We start from the raw sequence: 18903 nt of genomic DNA, 5'->3' as shown, positions 1-18903 counted from the left end.
GTAAATCGATGGTCATAACTATTTGCAAGTTTTTGTCTATCCGGCTTCTGCGCAGAAAATCAAATCAAAAGAAATAGTCATATGTTTGATAGTTTTATAATACTTTTCGTTTTGTAATGTTAGATTTGTGTTTTTTTTAAGCGTCCATTAAGAGGCAAAAAATTCCTTGAAATTTTGTGCAATAATGATACGAGTATATCACATGTTGAGGAATTATACGATGACCTCGAAGAATTCCCTTATTCGCTTTTTGAATGAATTGAAAACGAAATCAAAGAATCAACGACGAATACGATGAGATGTACCTAAAGATCTGCTGATGGTGACAGACCCAGTGTCACTAGTTCGGAGGAAAGACAACAAATATGTTTTCCTACTGTCTAACTGCTCGGGAACGATCAGCATTAAGGTTGTCAAGAGATGAGAGATAAAGATTCGGTCATACGTTTATGTTACAGCTTCAGAAAAAGTTATGAACTAATAAACCCATGGGAGACCTTTTTTTAAACAAGGAGATGGACACTGAAACTAAATTCTTTCTTTCTTTTTACATGTGAATGGATCAGTATTCATTTTATGGATATTCGCTTGATTGTGATGCCATAGGCCGTCCTAGGTGCGAAATACTGGATTTACTCGATTTTCGCTTCAAAATCTTAGAAATGTTGGTTAAACCACCAAGAAAACGACGTAGTGAAGCATGTCTGAGGCGTCTGAGTGATGTTTCAGATGATGCTTCAATTTGACGATACCAAATCTCCAAGAGCCCGCCAATTTCAGACTGCTTCAGACTGCTTTAGCAGGGCTATTACTCGTTGTATTAAATGCAACGTGTTCGTTACACGTCAAAATAATTTTTTCAAGCATTTCCTTTAGATGTAGTTGAATTGAGAGTACTTTACTATTGTTGATTATTGTTTTTAATCATTCTTTAATCGTTAAGATGTTGATTCTTAAAGAAAATTGTGATAATTATGCTAAATTGAATAGTGATTACTTCATATGCTATGCATGTGCAGCATACACATGCATTGTTCTGTAAAATGTTGCTGTAAAATTTTACAAAACTCAATGAATTTGCACGTTCGTGCATTTCCAGATAGTTCCTGAACGTCACTTTTGTGCACGCGATTTTTTTTATGATAAAGGACACTACGATTTTTTTAAACATTTTATACGCGTATTTTATAACAATTAAAAACGGTTCACATGCATTTTTTATGAATCTTTGCAAAATATTTTTCCCAGCCGTAAAGGGGTTTTGTGCAATAAAGATTAAATGAATAAATAAATCTGACCAAAAAAAACAACAAGTTAAATATCAGCCCTTCAATGGCTCTCGAGTATTTAGCATCGTTAATGTAAAAGATACCTATGTATTTTCTAATCGTCTATTTATTTATATAAATATATAAATAATAGACGATTAGAAAATACATAGGTATCTTTTAATAGTTCACTAATTGCTGCTGCGCTAGCCTAGCTGGAACGGCTAGGTTGGGTTTCGAATGGAGATTCGAAACCCAACCTAGCCATTCCAGCTCGATTGAACCCAATAACGTGCAATCAAAACTCAAGGCTCCAAGTGTTGCATTCCGATCTGCAATAAGGCCGTCAGGAGGCATTTCAGCTATGCCAAGTGATCCAATAACAATATACGATCCATTTTCAACCCTATTTCTAATCTCTTAGAATTCAATTTTGACTGTGTCCTATAGTTAGTCTTTGGCTGTTGTGAATGAAAGCTACAATGGATTTTGAACCGTGAAAGGATAGTTTTTAAGTTGAAATTCGTTATTAATAATTGTGTGTATGTGATAATTTGCATGTTGTTAGTTGAAAATGAATCGTAATTTTAAATACTTAGGGTTTATAAAGAATGACTTGATTAAGTCGATTGATTGAAGCGGAATTTAAGCGCCAATGATACTAGTAGGGTCAGCATCAATAGTAGCGGATGAACCAACGAGCCAAAAGTATCTGATGTTCCGGAAAACTTTTCCAAATATTGAACAATCTCTAAAATTTACTTTAAAAGTATATCTTTTATCGTTTTAATTGTTCTACATAGGGTTACAGAAGGTTATGGTATATACTTTTGAAACCTTGTTTGATCCGCTACTTTTGATGCTGACTGTACTTGTAGATTTATGTTGAGATAACGAGATTAAAACTCTTCAGTGTATGACATTATATTATGAAATACACTTAGTCTGGATATGTCAAGAATATTACTGATACCACGTCGGTGGTAAATAAGCAAACCTGATCAAAGGGGCCCACTGATTACCAGTTCGCCGGATGATATCGGCCTGTTGGTTATTCGCAAAAGCTGATAATCGCGAATAACTGACAGGCTAATATCGTCCGGCGAACTGGTAATCAGTGGGGCCCTCAAGCGATTATCGAAATTTATGGACAAATGCAATTCCGTGGATATATATGGTAGTAATCAAACCGTTTACATTCCCTTTTTGAACTCAAAACCGCAGCCAAATAACACTAGACCCTACTTATAGTGTTGTGTTCCTGACGGAGACGGTTGCCAGAGTTCAATGAGAGTGCGGAGTGTTAGGGTCGACAACGCGCATGTAGCTCCCCTGGAGTTGCAGGCGTCTATACGCTACGGAAACTGCTTACCATCAGGCGGGCCGTGTGCTTGTTTACAACCGACGTAGTATAAAAAAATCAAATTCAACTACAATTTCGTATGTAAGTATTTGCTAACTTAAGTATTGGCTCTCATGAATTTAAAGTGTCACTATTCATATTAACATTTTTTTTTCTTACTTTTCTTGCTTTCTTGTTGCATTATCGTACTATATTTTTCGGTGTTTAGAGAAATCGACATCAAATCCTTCGTATAAAATTTTAGTGCTGCGCCACGTTTACGGTTATGTTGGTTATTCCTGATACCGTGGCGAAGACGTGGAAAATGTTAGTCTGAATCAGAAAAAACTGAATATAATGTGATATTCACTTAACATGGATCTGACATCATTCCAATATGAGATGGTTCCAATCTCCTCTAGTCCAAAAAAACTGAATATAATGTGATGTTCACTTAACATGGATCTGACATCATTCCAATATGAGATGGTTCCAATCTCCTCTAGTCCAGAAAAACTGAATATAATGTGTTATTGACTTAACATGGATCTGACATCATTCCAATATGAGATGGTTCCATTCTCCTCTAGTCCTCTAAAGGAGATTGGAACCAATGAGCAATTTATCAGGTCCTCCTGATGAATTGCGCATTTTGACAACTTTCTACCAAAAACGTCACTTTTGACACTGACAGATCAGATCATATTGGAATGAGATATAAAACTAAAACTCGAATCAAAAAACGTCCAATATAAAACTTTAATAAACTTAGTATCACCATTTTTTTAATGGAATCAATTTTCTACCGTCAACAAAGTTCCGTTCCCTCGGGACGAGTGACACGCTTCACTACACTGGCGAGATGAGAATTTATACACCTTACACTGGCGGTGCTAAACGGGGATTTATACGTATTGGTCACAGATCACTCACTAACAGACGGAACATATAAAATAAGATAGGGAACTTTAATTTTACGTTTGAATTTTTAAATGTGTGGATGGGTGGAATCCCCGGCCTGCAATTGTGGAGAGGCTGCCCAAACAATCCAGCACATTATCGAGGAGTGTCCCATAACGCGTTATGCCAATGGACCTCCTGAAGACCTGATCACCCTTAGCGACGAGGCCATCAAGTGTGCATGTGCAAGCCCTAAATCTACATCTACATATAGCTGTCTGTATTCTGTTTAAAAATATGCCATACGATTAAATAAATAAATGTATTATTTATTTATTTAAACTTTATTGCGCTAAAGTATAAATGACATACTTAATGCCTCACGGAATTCTCTACCAGACAACCATAGGGCCAAACAGAAAAATGTCAAGGTCGATGCAGTGAGTTACATACATCGTACGAAATAATTCAAATATAAATCTAACTAGTCAGTATACGTTCGGATAGCCCTGCAAAATTACGTACGTGGCTTGCTGGGTGGCATCGTACAAATGCAAATTATATGGTTGTCCCCGAGTTGTCGTTAAGCTTCACAATACGGAATCTATTATACGTGATCTACGGCATTGGTATACTAGCGGGGTTACTTTGAAATCGTAGTTTTATGGGTGTGTAGCAAAAAGTCGTTCAGCGCTGGTTTTAAAATGAATGTTAGATTATTTCTCTTCACTGCGAGTTTTATAGTAAATCTTGTTACATTTTGTGTCGATCCTTTCTATTCGTTATCCATGTTGGTTCTTGTTTTATCGATACATTATAATAATACATTTAACTATTTTTATGGTTTGTCTATAGTAATAATAGCATAATGTAGGTATTTATATACAATGACTAAGTAAATGACCCTAGTATTCTATTAATCGAACTTGGCTTAGGAGATAGGATTTTATTTCAGCTCCTAGCTAAAAACGGCGTTTTTTATTTATACTACGTCGGTGGCAAACAAGCATACGGCCCGCCTGATGGTAAGCAGTCTCCGTAGCCTATGTACGCCTGCAACTCCAGAGGAGTTACATGCGGGTTGCCGACCCTAAACCCGCCCCCCTCGTTGAGCACTGGCAACCTTACTCACCCGCAGGAACACAACACTATGAGTAGGATCTAGTGTTATTTGGCTGCTGTTTTCTGTAAGGTGGAGGTACTTCCCCAGTTGGGCTCTGCTCTAGATCTGGAATGACATCCACTGGCTGTACCCTACCACACAAAGCGAGATGACATTCACAATGCCCATACCTCTCTTTTGGACGTAGTTTAAGGACGTACCCAGGTCCAAATAAATAAATAAATAAATAAATTAACACCATAAATCGTCCACAATAGACAAAAATACCGAGCCAATGATGATGATGATTTCAGAGTTTGTTGTTTAATAAATTAGTTATGGGATATATTTTATTTTTTGTAAAATGACGAGTGAGCACATATGTGCTTTTGTAAGCAAATATTTGAAATTTTATTATAACCATTCTAACCTACAAATGTATTACCTGCAATCACACTGTAAAACAACTGTTACGGCAATTGTTTAATCAAATTAAAATATTTAGTATAATTTAGTTTTATTAGCGTACGCGACTACATAAATGCTAAATCTTGCTACTGTTTATTATACCTTTTTGCCTATTATCTAGCGTTGAAATGACATCTCACCTCTCTAGCGATAAATTGTAATTATATATGTCCTGTGTAAGTCAAATAAATAAAATACCTAAAGCGCATAGTACCGCGCCTAGCGACCCGCGCGCTCGAACCCGGCTGCGATGCACCTGCCATGAGTACCATGACGTCACACACATGTCATCGCAACATGTCACCAGCAGCCAATAAGAGGCAGACATCGCGTATGTCGTGATCGGCAGCCAATGGTGTAGCAACTCGTCATCCCTGCGCGCACCAATGAAGACAAAAGATGTCACTTACAATTTGATTCCCTCGAATAACCAAGTAACTTATACCTATTTTAGTTTTCCTCATTCTTATATTAATATCCCCATAATTAATTTTATTAATAAAGACAAAGACCAAGTAAAAATTGCGAATTATTTTTAATTATTTCGATGAATCTGCTGCTTTTATTATTTTAACAACCTGGCATCCACATCAGTGCTAATCCTGACCATTTAGCCAAACGTACGTCTGTACGCGCAGACAACAGTGATTATTTACTGAATTAAAATAATAGTCTCACTACCAAGGCTCGGAACCGGTTTTTTCTTTATACAAAAAATACCGGTATTATTACGTTCTTTTTCGTTCTTTGGTTTATTATTTCATTTTTAATGGGACTATCTAATAATGCGAAGTTGTTAGGTACCTAAATACATGATCCAGTCCTACGTAAAGAGTATAAAATAATTAAAAATATTTTGCTATTTCGGGATTTAAAAATAAAACGGTTCCGAGCCCTGCTCACTACTATATACCTTAAAAATAATGCCTACTTATTTAAAATCACATAAATCCTAAGAATAAACAGTAAAACGGAAACCCATACGCTCACCATTTAATTATATTTTAATATTTACGATTTAATTTCCCTCGCGCCCCGGTTTCGCCCGCGGTTACATGAATAATGCGTTTAGCACGCGTGCTGGGGTTTCTGTAAAAATAACGTTTAATTTTCCCTTAGGACAATAAGTATGTTATTAGTAGGTATTTTGTGCAAAAATGGGACTGTCATTTTTCTTGCCACGTTGCTATGGTTACTTCAAAACATTTTCGACTGACCAATGTAATGGGGCCCACTGATTACCAGTTCGCCGGACGATATCGCCCTGTCAGTTATTCGTGATAGTCAGCTTTTGCGAATAACTGACAGGCCGATATCGTCCAGCGAACTGGTAATCAGTGGACCTCTTAAGGAGCTTACAAACACATTCATGCATATGTGGCTTTCCATTACAGAAGGGTCCTTATGCTTCAAGTGCAATAAGGTCCTTTTTAACTGAAATTCCAACAGCAATTCTGATGAAAAGGTCCTTATTGCATACGAATCATAAGGACCCTTCTCTAATGGAAAGCCACATATACTCGTACAGCAGGCAACACACGGATATTCAAACGATTTCGTAGTATGGTGGCATGTACGTAAATCACATGAATGATTCTCTTTCTCATACTTTTAATTTCCCTATAGGGAGCGTGCATGAACTATAGGAGGCAGCACATGAGCCGTCAGATTTTTGGCGCGAGGCGTAAATGTGATGTTTTTTGTTCCGATGTAGCCCACAAGATGGCAGAACCTACTATGCACAAGAAAACACGTGACGTGTCAATGTACATGTTTATGGTTCCGATTCAGGCCACAAGATGGCAGACCCTCCAACGCGCACGGTCCCTATTGCATCCAAAATAAACCATTAAAAGGTTAGAATAGTATCGAAATGTAGCAGTAAAATACTTTATTGCACAAAACAAGTACATAACAAATAGAGCATACAATAAATGTGTACAAAGGCGGACTTATCCATTTAAGCAACTGAGAGGGATAGGAAAAAGTAGTGAAGCTATGATTTGTACATGATGGCAAGACAAAAATAAATAGCTTACCCTAGATACATAACTAAATACGGTTTGTTAAGTGGTCTATAAATTTAATATAATGTCCATACTTACATATAAAATAACAGACAGAGAAAAACGATGACTTACCACTTATGCATACCTTGTCTCAAAAAAGTATTTGACTGCTATAAGAGAGAATGAATACCTACTCTAAATTCCAATCCAAACTTACCCACCATAAAAATTTCGATTACAGTTGTATTTCAATTACTCCCTCTAAGTGCACTTAAAGTTCCGCCATAAAACCAGCGAGCTGTATAAAAGCTGTATTAGAGCTGAAATAGAAAACTCTGCCTACTTGAGTAGGCCTATCCGAAGTTCAGAAATCGTAACTTGATTTAGTATACTTATGTCATAAAGCTCTTGAATTTTTATTGACTGAGCATTAACAGTCACATAAAACTGCAATGCGAAAATTTTCTCAAAAGGTATAAAAGGAATAAGAATTCCTAAAATAGACCAAGAGTTGTAGTTATTAGAAAAGTTTCCATCTACTGCATGATATTGAAACTGTTCAATCCAGAAACTTTCGGAATCACTCTATTATGATACTAACAGCAAAACTCTAAACACCGGTACAACTTATATACATAGGTATTTGTTCCATTAGCAGTGTGCACGAGACGCGAGTTAAGTTTTTATCATAATATATCAGAATCAAATCAAGTTAAGATTTTTATATTTCGGATTGTCGTCCAGGATGAGTAAGATCTCCCCACGATGATGGCGCTCGTAACAATAATGTTTATTCATAATTTATAGTGACACTATAATGTGACTCACTTAGGGCCATAACACGAGCGAAAAGAATTTCAAAAAAATTCCATCTTGAGCTACTGCAAGGCTGGTTGCCATATAAGCAGGTTAGATAACAACCCGTTCAAAAATTACTGTTTGCAAAAAGCTTGATGAAGGAATCGTGACTCATAATCACTTTTCTAACGTCAACTCAGCGCTCATAGGAATATAAAAAAAACTAACAAGCCCAAGTCACAATGTTGTTAGACAAAGTTTAAGTTAATAATAGAAATGATCATATCAAATTAAGACTTTTGCGTAAGGGCAATATTTTAATACAAATGCTTGAAGGAAGTGCTTATATTTTAACGGCAAAGTAGACAAAGAAACATAGTAGCCGAGTGGACTCTAGGCCATAAGGCAAGGAGAAAAGCCGGAAAATGATAGGCATATAATGATAATGAGACCTGAATAAAAAATGCCGTTAAGGACCGGTCTGGCCTAGTCGGTAGTGACCCTGCCTATGAAGCTGATGGTCCTGGCTTCAAATCACGGTAAGGGCATTTATTTTTGTGATATGCATAAATATTTGTTCCTAAGTCATGGGTCTTTTCAATGTATTTATTTACTAAATGTATCGTTGTCTAAGTACCCACAATACAAGCCTTATTGAGCTTACTGACTACTACTGCTACGGGCTACTTAGTCAATTTGTGTGAACATCAATTGTTATTATGTTTATTATTTATTATTTTTAACCCTATTTAAAGACAAATTAATCAAAACACAAGTAGATTGAGTTGTTTTACAACAGAGTTCCTATGGCTACCTCCTGTGTATCATCAGATCAGCTCGATGGTATAGCATTGTCACCCATCTTACATATGTAAGTGAAGTTTCAGCTCAATCGAATAACGGGAAGTTGGTATTATTTAGCTTGGGAGATTTGACCCAACCGTACATACATAAATACAAAAATTGCAAATTAAATAAAAGCTTCTAAAATAGAACTTTACGGATAGATACTTTTTTATACACCAAATTTTGAGTAGTCAACTGGATATACCTAATTTTATGGCCAGACCAGACCAGAGTATGAGACCAACGTGCGCGCGGTCTTAGTAAACATATCTACGCAGATGCGGCGAGTGTACAATGAGTGTGTACTGAGCCATAGTTCATAAGCCGCGGTTAGCCGACCCCTAGGTAAACATTTCATGGCCCGCCGTCACACGCCGTGGCGGCGCCGCTTGAGTCGAGAGACTTGCGTCAGCTCACTTGAACCTTAACGTGGGTGCGATCTTAGTGTACATATCTATGCATATGCTGAGTGAGTACTATGTCTACACATGAATATAATGGTATAATGTTTGCTTAAATGAAAAGAAGTAATCATTTGTGTAATTATATCGTATAATTTTTATTTTTATTTGACCTAGGTAATAAAAATATAGCACAATCACCGCACCGCACCGCTTGAGTCCAGAGACTTGCGTCAGCTCACTTGAGCCTTAACGAAGCTGTGATCTTAGTAAACATATCTTGCATATATTATGCGGTGAGTGAATATGAGTATCTCTACGCATGCCATCATGCTGTGTGCTTGATGACGACAACGTAAATCAATAATATTTTTATAATTGAAAATGAAAAAAAAAAAAAATGATTTCAATGATTCGCGTTGAGGATGAAATCGGGAAGACCTTTGAGTCTATTGTTATTTTATTTATACTAATACCCGTATATGTTCGATTGTGATGCACTGAGGTCAATTCGAACTTACATTCCGATACAAAAACGATGTCATTTTATTATCATTTTTCCGTAACTTCCGCTCTCGCCAATACATGTACGAACGAACACGCGAGTTATAATAATTTTCTTCATTTTGATGTCGAAATGTACTTCTAAGTATGCATGTTCGAAGTGGCCTCTAGTGTGAGAGATGATATCGAAATTAACCAAATAACGAATGATGTAAATAATAGATTTTAAGTACCTAGAGTATTAAGACATGACATGTAAAATATATTTTATCAATAAATTATCGTATCGTATCGTATCGTATTAAACTAAATTAAGATTAATTTATAATAAGTTCAAGTGAGCCTAAACGTAACGTTCGCATTTCAACTGTAGCTGAATTTGTTGCGGCGTCGTTGTTACCGCTTTATCTGTCAATTTCCTTGTTAAAATTTGAAACGGAATGAACAGAATCGCGGCAGTAATGCGTCAGTGAACCTCAGTCATTTTATAAAATAAATTGACAGTTTCAGCGGCGGTAACAATGACACTGCAACAGTAACGCAGCTGCGGTTGACAATTGAACGCCACCTTCAGTTGTTTTAAGATCAAAATGAGCAAATAAACAAACATTTACACAGCAAATAGGCCACAGGGGCTTTTACATGTAAATTTTTTACAATCAATAAAAATAACAAAATAAAATTACAAAAATGGAATCAATGAAATCATTTAATTGAAATTATAGTGGTATCAAATTTTCGCTTCCGAATAAAGCTCCGTTTAATCAGTATAAACGGTTTCACGTATCCACGTACGTGGGCGCGCTACGTAGCCAATCAAACGGTGGAGTGCTACGGCACGGCATAGCATCTACAGTTTCGTAGCGCGCTACGAAAGATCGCTGTGATGTGAGCTCTTTATGTTGGGTCTACACCTGCACCTTTTATAGATGTACCTATATTTTATAAGAAGCAATGCTCAGCGAATATTTTCGTATATTATTTACTTTTTAATGTAAAACAACAGTATTTAAAAAAACATATCTGCCTTGAAAAATTATCTCTTGGATACTCTATAGTGGATTTGTTGGTCTCCTATGGAGTATTCATGACAAACCTATTTACTCAAATTATAATTGTCATAATGTTTATTTAGTTATAAGTAGAAATTAGAAAGACTACCACCCGACACAACAATCAAACTAAATGTATTTTTGTGGAGGTTGTCTGGAAGATATTGTTTTTTAGCGATAAGACCGCCTGTTGTGACCTGGTTCTATTTTTCTTTAAAATTTATTTCTAGTTTTACATGTATGTAAAATGTATAATTGTTGGTGCAATAAAGAATATTTACTTACTTACGTATAGTCAGGTCTGAAAATATCGATACGAAAAATGTGCCAAAAATATGTATACACCACCTTAATATATGGGCAATAAAGTCGTGTATACATATTTTTGGCACTTTTTTGTATCGATATTTTCAGACGTGATCGTACATAACATTAATTATTTTTATTCGTCTGATAAATGAATAATTTCTTGTATTTATAAATGAGATAAAAGTAGTTAATATGTTTTTACTAAAATACTTATTTATCATCAAGGTCAGACGATGTGTGTCACAATAAATCACGAAATTACCTCCATAACAATAATTCCAAAGAAAGCACTACAACACACCGGCTTAATCAAAGCATAACAATACGCAATCACCGCATCGGACACACATATCTTCTAAACGAAAATACACCTTATATCAATAACTATAAAGTTAATTTTTATACAGCTTAGTTTAAAACTATCACGAAAACACCAATCGACTTTCAACTTTATCGCCACTGCATAAGACACCTCAAATAAAATGAAACTCGGCCATCCTGATCCTAAAACTCGACTCTTAGCTCCGATGAAAATTGGACTTTATGTTAATATGTTTAGAATTCGTTTTAATTAAACAAGCTTTTATAAATACTGGCTGCAAACACCGTACGCAGTGCGGCGTCGCATTGCAAGCGTTCTACGTTAACGTCGAGATAAAACGTACTAAAAGTATACGAAATATATGGCGCGTAAGCTCTTTTTGCATGAAGAATTATCCCCTTGGCACGTAAGGACCGCAGTGTGCGCTCGACAAATGAAACCGGTATAAAGTATGATCTCGGGATTTGTTAGAATTAACGATCAATGTAGATCAAGCAAGACTGGGTTGTTCTTGCTGTATAATGGTCGCGGGCGCGTGAATAGTAGTGGTGGTTGCGACACGGTGAAAGATAGGAAAAAATGCGATTACCATGCATAGATTCTGTTGCTTCTATTCCATACAAGTACCTGGGCGACCGAGCTTTGCTCGGTTATAACTATTTATTGTAATATGGTGGTCTATAGGTGATAATCTTAACTACATTTTTTTACTAAATTAAACTTGTCTAAAACAATAAAAATTAAAAAATTATATATAAACTTGAACATATAAAACAAAAAACAAAAGTTAGTCACCGGGCGAGATTCGCTAACCTAACCCGTAACACTCCTTTAGCAGTCCGCGTCTTAACCCGCTGGACCAGACGGACAGCGGCCGGCGACACGAAATTAGCGACCATATTCTGCGTCGAAAGAAAAACGCATGAAAACTCGAAAACACGCGTTTTTCCAAACATAAGACTAATCTAGATAGATTGTATACCCCCAAAAACCCCCATATACCAAATTTCAGCGAAATCGTTAGAGCCGTTTCCGAGATCACAGAAATATATATATTTATATATATACAAGAATTGCTCGTTTAAAGGTATAAGATAAACTAGACTTACTATAATAACTAGTAGTATAATATAGTAAGTACTCATTTAAATGACTCGTGAAGTGAAACTGTACTGCGCAAAGCTTGAGAACGTCAAATATTATGGTACTGAGCAAGTGTTTCATGACATAGTTTAGTTTTTTAACTCGTAAAAACTTTGTATTGATCACGCTTAAATGACTAATGAGTTAGATGAAACTTGCTATGGAGATTGTTTGTGGCTTAAAGAAGCACATAGGATACATTTTATTAATCATCACGGGTGATAGCGAATCTGTACTCCAGGAACTTGGCATCAAGCATCGACTGCAATCCATTTCTTGAGCAATCTCTCATCCTCACCGTCTTTGGCCATGTATTAAGTGACGTGTGGTCCAGGGAAGAGTGGATGGCACCAGGGAACAAAATCACCAATGAGATGAACCGACCAGGTCAAAGGCTGCAGTGGATGGGTTGACACACAAATGTGCCAGACCACTGCCACTGTCAGTGTGAAACACGACCACTGCCACTGTCAGTGTGAAGAGTGAAACGTCTAAAAAATAATATATTGAATGCCCCGTAGAGTAAAGTTTAGTGGTCTGTGTAAAAATGCAACGACATTGTCCGGTGGTTAGGAATGCTGTTAGGAAATGTGAGTCTGGAGTGGAAGCGGTAAGGTAGGGGTAATAAATAGGCGTTTTAACTGTGGTTAGGGCTTTAAAGTGGGGAAAGCGGATAGTTTAGTATTACTTCATGAAAATTAGCGTAAATATGCAAAGTAGATGCAATACCTATAGGTAATAAAGAAAAAGTGACCTACTCCACCGGTGGCCAAGGCCGGAATTGAACCAACACCTTCAGCTTACGCGGCTAAGACTAGACTACCCTAACACAAACAAATATTTAGTAAATTGGCTGCCTCTATCTCTGATTTTAAGCTTTTTATTATATTCATATTCCCCCCCTGCTCATAACAATGAGGTTTTAGGAACTTAGGTACGAAACATCATTTGAAATTTACCAGTCGCTTTTCGGTGAAGGAAAACATCGTGAGGAAACCGGACTTATCCCAATAAGGCCTAGTTTACCCTCTTGGTTAAAAGGGCAGATAGCGGTCGCTTTCGTAAAAAACTAGTGCCTACGTCAATCCTAGAAGGTACCATGAAGGTATCTAAATAATAAAGGTATCGAAAAATGCATTTTATCGATCATTTTATTATATTATTATTGTTTTTAATTTTTACTTTTAAGGCTTCAAATATCTTACTAACATTTCTTCCATAGACTTCTAAGCCTGTAAATTTTAGACTGTACTAACCTAACAATAAAGTCCTTTTTGCACATATACATATACCTATACAGAGTGAGACGTTAAAATGCTAATTTAATTGTTTATCCAACCCTTTTTAAGTAAGACACTGAACTTGTTGTCTTTAACGATAATGTCTTACAATGGAAAATGTTATTAAAGGGTGGATATAAGTTTGTTTTTTCGGAGATCAATGTTTTTGAACACGCTGTATTAATTAGTAATGTTTTTCTTTAACCTCCTGAGTCCTAGAGGCCTTTATAAAGGACAAATTCCAAACATTATTTTTAACATTCACTAAACAAAACATGGTTTCAAATTTAAAAAAAAAAACAACGCTTCTGGGTTCCAGGAGGTTAAATACAGTAGGTATGATAGAGTTTTTGGAAGATTAATTTTGTACATAAAACTGTTAATTGATATTTAATCGATAGCATAAAATATTTGTCTTAAGGAGCGATTTTCGGATAAGTAGATTATTATTGTCCGTGAGATCTAGGTTCATACATTTGACACATGAAAACGCCCGTAGAACGTAAACGCGCATGACCAATTGAAATTATAAATAAAATCCCGTAATAAAAATTGGGTCTGTCAAGTACTTAAAAACAATATTTCGCTTTTCTTAAAAATAACTTATATTACATTTTTAGGGCTTCGTACCTCAAAAGGAAACGGAACCCTTATATAGGATCACTCGTGCGTCTGTCTGTCCGTCTGTCACAGCCGATTTGCTCCGAAACTACTGGACTAATTTTGTTGGAATTTAGTTCGTAAATCTGTGACCCAAAGATGGACATAACTTAAATAAATAAATCTCAAACATAGTGGCTGCTTTTGAGGGGTAAACGACAAAATTGAATATATTGTATATTTTTTTAGATCTTATTTATTGAATAATTTATCATGCAAACAGTTACCTATCTATTGTGTCTTATCTTTTTTTAAATCAGTGTTGTGGCCGAGTCTGTCGATTCGATTCATATGAAATAACCGTAAGTTTATAAAAATCGATAGGTAAAAAAAAAACTATACATTTAAAACAAAACCAAAATGACAATAAAATGAAATACGAAGTGAAAAAAAGTTAATTAATAATACAAACGAAGCAATACAAACAAATAATAAATAAATGCTAAAATCGGCAGTAAAATCGATTCAACTAATTCGTTTACAATCGCTAGTTTTGACAAACTAGACAACGTCAAATGTGTGAACTCAAATCTCTCAGACAATAATGTTACCGCGTTGTACAGTACTACGCTTCGTGCTCGGTGTTGCTACACCGGCTTCCGACACGTCGGAAGGGAAGAGCCTAAGCGATATCTTACCGTTCAAATCTTTCTACCATTTTTTCGGGGGGAAACGTGCACACAGTCGTACTTCTCACTCACTACATACAAAATCCAATCTGTAATGACGACACAAATACATAGAAAATGACACACGTCAAAGACAAATCTTGCATACCGATCTATTTTTGTGTACAACATGCACCGACATAGGTACAGTTGTACCTATGCTTTGGCAGAAGGGAAATAGTATGAATGCCGTCTCCCTGTGTTGCTCGACTCGAAGGTATTACGTTACAATGCCACACAAAAGTTAACTACAGTGTGGATGTACCTTTAACGGCCCGATTCGAAGCTACAGCGATAACAATAAGTTCTTCTTCAGATAAGTAAGTTCTCATTTAGATATTGTTTATATGTTACTATAGTTGATAGACATCTCGAATCGGGCAACCAATATCACTTTGACGTTAGAAATATCGTAGATTGTATGGAGTGTGGAATTAAAAGGACTGAAATCTCTTATAGTAAAAGTGTCCAGCTGTCAGCTATAAATAGTTCCAAATCTCTCTAGAGTAGCGCTAGAGTAGCTGAGAACCTAGGCGTTAATTGACGGAGTGAAGTGCGCTGTCTATGATTTAATTTTTTTTTCAAGTATTCTAGGTATTGTAGCGCCACTTATTTAAGGTTTTATGATGACACTTTTTGATACATGGTGATTCCATTCCTTACTTCCACCTTACATAGTAGATAGATCTTATTGGGATCACAGCGGAATCGATATAAACGTCAATTTTGACATGTCGTAAGATCTTTCCAAGATCTTAAACATGCTTTATTCATTCTTCGAATCGGGCCGTAAGTATGTATATAGATTAGGAGTATATTTAATTAGCCAAGACGCTTTTCTCGCGACAGCCTGTACAGCAGGTTGTATCTGAATATAACCGTGGGAGCTCGCACGTGCTAAGCAGGTATTGTAATTAGACCGACACGATGTCGGTAATTAGTAAAGACTGTCTCAGTTTAACAAGGTGCATGGTGATTATATCGCTTAATTATATTTCGCTATTTAAGCCGTTGTTTATACACGGATCACACACAGACAAAATTTGCAAGAACAAACTTCAATTAAAACCGGAAAACAGCGTTTCTTTTTCGCTAATAATTCTCTTATTTAAATTATTTTTTACCTACGAAATAGATATTTTTTATTCCACCAATTAAAATTATTTCACAAATTGACTTCGTCATACAGTAAGCTCAATAAGGCTTGCTTGTGGGTATTGAGACAACGATATTATGGGACATGCGCTCGCATCAACGGCCGGACGCAACTGAGGCGCGCGCAGGCGGCGCGCACGTATTTATGCAGCGGTTGGAGCGAGATGGAAGACAGGGCGTGCTACTCTCGCAAGCGACATTCTCTGCGGTAGTCCTGAATTGCTGTATTTTCTACTACCCACTTCATGCAACCGGCGATTGTGAGCGGGATAGAAGATATGCCATCGCACTCTAGAGAGGTGCGATTTACGTAAATCTATCCCGCTCACAATCGCCGCAATAGAAGATATGCCATCGCACTCTAGAGAGGTGCGATTTACGTAAATCGCACCTCTCTAGAGTGCGATGGCATATCTTCTATCCCGCTCACAATCGCCGGTTGCATGAAGTGGGTAGTAGAAAATACAGCAATTCAGGACTACCGCAGAGAATGTCGCTTGCGAGAGTAGCACGCCCTGTCTTCCATCTCGCTCCAACCGCTGCATAAATACGTGCGCGCCGCCTGCGCGCGCCTCAGTTGCGTCCGGCCGTTGATGCGAGCGCATGTCCCATAATATATAATTATTAATTATAATATACATATAAATAGTTAAACATATAGAAAACACCCATGACTCAGGAACAAGTCATCACACAAATAAATGCCCTTACCAGGATTTGAAACCGGGACCTTCAGCTTCATAGGCTGGGTCACTACCCACTAGGTCAGACAGGTCGTCAAAACTAACAACATCTTATGTAAATTAGATGATACATAGTCGTATTACGAGAAGCAACTCCTGCCAAGTTAGCCAACCTAAAGTAGGCTTATGACTAGTTTCTGGCTTTCCAAGTATTTAGTGTTCCGAGGCCAAGAAGTTCGTTGAAGACAATAGAAAGCTTTGAAGGATATTAGGACTTTAGTACTTACCCTTAGGTATATGTTTAAAGAGATAAAATAAAGCTAGGTCTAAACTGTCTCAAGCAAAACTATTTTTTTAATTCTTATGATGGACACAGAAGGTACTTATGACAACATATTTATGAAGTCTGTTTTGATTTTTTATTTATTAGAATTGTCTCGATGAGTACTAGTAGCACATTGAATGAAAAGTATAGTCTGCGATAAAAGATTGTGTCTAAAATCAAATAGTTCAAAAAAATTACGTTGATATATTTTTACCACCAATTAATTTGCTTATTCGACAAGCAGGGAGCAGATCGGATGGACGGATCAGGAGGTGGGTGTTAAAAAACGGTTAACATGAAACATACATAACATATGTAATAAAATATATTTCAACACACATCTTATAGAATTGAAAATGTATCCGGTTTATGATTTATGATATGGTCTAACATAACACTTTATTACTTGAGATAACAATATACATAATGGATATATACAGATGATTACTATAACTAGCTTATATCTAAAATACAATGCCTCAAGGGCCCTTGAGGCATTGTACCAAGGATTTCCTCGTTTTTGGTCTAACTAAAATACATATATTTTCTATAATATATATTACATGTATACAAAACTACCTGGGATACCTTCCTCCCATTGAGGGGGGATTTAAATCTTCTCAGGTCAGAGGTGTAGGGTTAGAGCCGGTGTAGCTTTATTTGACGTTCATAAGCGCATTGTAATATGCCTAGTTGAATAATAAAATATCTTTATCTTACAATACTGCACACATCCTTTAAATTGATTTACTCTTTTTTTTAGGAAAAGGATATTTATTTCCACAATTGTTAAATTTAATTTACCGTAATCACGTAGTCAAAGTAGCTACCGTAAAACCACCCAACTATAGTCCAATGCTGCAACTATGGTCGACAAGTTCAAAAGGAAATTAAGTATCTATACCAATGTTCCTTGTGGTTTACTCCTAGTTTTACCTTCCATTTATAAACATACTTTGCCTGAGAACTACAAAAATATAGTAAAATACACACCTGAACGAGAAAAATTGAGTTTATTTGTGGACCATAGTTGGGAGCTTTGGACTATAGTTGGGTGGTTTTACGGTAGAGCGAAAACCTGTAATTTACAAATTGTACACATAGTAATTCTCCTTGTTAAATTTATTAAAAACACCAGATATTACCTGTGACCTGTTTATTATTTAATATACTTATTTGTCAATTATACCATATACGAAATTTAAACAATCAAATATTATTTTCTCAAAGTTTCTTCAAATTAATTTAGATAGCGATCTGTCTAATATAGACTCTATTACGACCACACTTAGTGTCGTTTTCGATCGTCCTATGTCTCCGTCGATATGTCCTAATAAATTAATGTGTCTCTAGTTTCTCGGTATCGATAAATTATTCTAAATTGGGGTGGTTAGACATGATAATGATACAGGGCGTACTTTAGTTTGGTTCCTGCTTATTTATTTAAAGCATAGGGAAGAAAGCTTATTTTGGTCGGACGTTGAACCGATATGAAGTTTTTTTTTTTTTAATAGATGTTGTTATCGTCAGTCGCGTCAAATATCCCTTTAGTATAGTTTTTTCCCTTTTTGAAATATTTAAGTTAGGTGCGACTACTTGATAAATGTATGAAGTATTCATTGGTATCTATGTTTAAACTAGCTTTTACCCGCAACTACGTCTGCGTGG

The 18903-nt window shown here is 36.2% G+C and overlaps 1 protein-coding gene and 1 long non-coding RNA gene across 2 annotated transcripts in view; one reads left to right on the top strand and one right to left on the bottom strand.

Annotated features, from left to right (window-relative positions):
• Positions 1–18903, top strand: part of LOC133526197 (uncharacterized) — a 714530-nt gene that overhangs the window by 357005 nt on the left and 338622 nt on the right. The window lies entirely within an intron of this gene.
• LOC133526240 (uncharacterized) lies at positions 18059–18793 on the bottom strand. The gene is made up of 2 exons (XR_009800709.1): positions 18229–18793; positions 18059–18195 (listed from the first exon to the last, which is right to left on the bottom strand). It is a non-coding gene; the product is annotated as an uncharacterized LOC133526240 (long non-coding RNA).

The sequence above is a fragment of the Cydia pomonella genome, chromosome 16, assembly GCF_033807575.1.
Source record: "Cydia pomonella isolate Wapato2018A chromosome 16, ilCydPomo1, whole genome shotgun sequence".
NCBI classification, from domain to species: Eukaryota; Metazoa; Arthropoda; class Insecta; order Lepidoptera; family Tortricidae; genus Cydia; species Cydia pomonella.
This window is presented reverse-complemented; position numbering and strand designations above follow the sequence as displayed.